This window comes from Lontra canadensis, unplaced genomic scaffold, assembly GCF_010015895.1.
Source record: "Lontra canadensis isolate GAN:19392208 unplaced genomic scaffold, GSC_riverotter_1.0 scaffold26, whole genome shotgun sequence".
NCBI lineage: Eukaryota > Metazoa > Chordata > Mammalia > Carnivora > Mustelidae > Lontra > Lontra canadensis.
Genome location: NW_022631020.1, coordinates 12,007,960 through 12,009,532, shown reverse-complemented (window position 1 = coordinate 12,009,532; position 1,573 = coordinate 12,007,960). Strand labels below are relative to the sequence as shown.

Sequence of the window (1,573 nt, the reverse complement as noted above, 5' to 3'; positions counted from 1 at the left end):
TTGTTGAAAATGCTTTTAGGCAACAAAAAAGTAAAAAAAAATGTAATTTAATAAAATATTGAATAATGAAGATAATTTGATACAGGCTCTTAAAAATCTTTGATTACTTAGAATAAACATGATGGCATCCTCATATTAAGTATTTAATAAATGTTGGCTAAGTCACTACATGGATTTTGACCCCATGCTACCTTAATACTCTATCATTTAACTCAATAATATATACCTCAATAACCCACAAATTCTTAAAATAAGGCTGATAGCTTCAAAGTCTGACTTTGTTTGGATTCTTGCTCCTATCTGGGGAGATAAGTTTCTGAAATTTAATTTTATGTTTTTTAATATAGGGATAATGATCTCCCCCTTACAGTTTGTAATGAAGCTTAAATGAAGTAATGTATATGAAACACTTGGCTTATGCTCCAGAGATGGTGTCTATTATCATAATAATGAAATTTCAGGACTAAAATACTTTTACTACAATCTAATTCAGTCCTTCCATTTTACAGTCGTAGAAACTATCTTAAAAAGCCAGCGGTGTGTGCGCGCGCCCTCTCCCTCCTCCCTGGTCGCCACCTCCTTCTTTTGAGGCTCCTGGTGCTGCCTTGTGCTCGTTGGGTGCGGACCTGGTACCTCTTTTGTGAAGTGGCATCTGAGAAGACTTCAGCGCTCACCATGGCCTACGAAACGACCAAGGAAGGAGTCAAGACTGAGAACTACGATCGTATTAATTTGAAGCTTGCGGCGCAGTATGGTTCTGTGGTGCACTTGAAGATTAAGAAGCATACACACTTAGTAAACTAATGAAAGCCTATTGTGAGGATAGGGTTTGTCAATGAGGCAGATCAGATTCGGATTTGCTGGACAGCCAGTCAATGAAACAGAGATACCTGCACCGTTCGAAATGGAGCGTGGAGAAACAGTTGATGTATTCCAGCAGCAGACAGGAGGTGTCTACTAAAAAGGGAACCTACTACTTGACTCCAGAACTTGGTTCCTCCAGACGGAGAAGATATTCTCAATTAGAAAGCCACAATTTGGTTCCACCACATCCTGACTACTACAGTATAGTTTTCTCTATTCTTTCATTTTCCCCTTCCGCATTCCTTTATTGTGCATAAAGTAAATGGGTATGTGCACAAGCATATTGCATTTTTTTAACTAAATGGCCAATGGTATCTTTTGATCGACATCAAATGAAGATGGGATGGGGGAAAATACTGCTTCTGTGAAAATACCCTCTCTCTCCATTAGTGGCATGCTCTTATCTTTATATTCTAGTAAGTTATTTTGCTCTCACTGTTTAACAAAAAAAGAACAAAATAAAAATCCTTGCATACCTTGTTCAATTGGAGAATTTTAATGTTTTTCATTTGTCATTGTAAAACCAAGGACAATTTTGTAACTATTTTGTATGTAGCTGTTACATGTAGAGCAATCTGTCTTTAAGTAGGGATAAATTACTCTAAAAGAAATGAATCCTAGATAGTTTTCCCTTCAAGTCAAGTGTCTTGTTGTTTAAATAAACTTCTTGTTTAAAAAAAAAAAAAGCTAGCGGTGATTAAGATTACAA

At 36.4% G+C, this 1,573-nt stretch overlaps 1 pseudogene; it reads left to right on the top strand.

The window, feature by feature from the left end:
- Positions 1-675: 675 nt before the first annotated feature.
- Positions 676-961, top strand: LOC116871542 (annotated as a pseudogene).
- Positions 962-1,573: the final 612 nt, after the last annotated feature.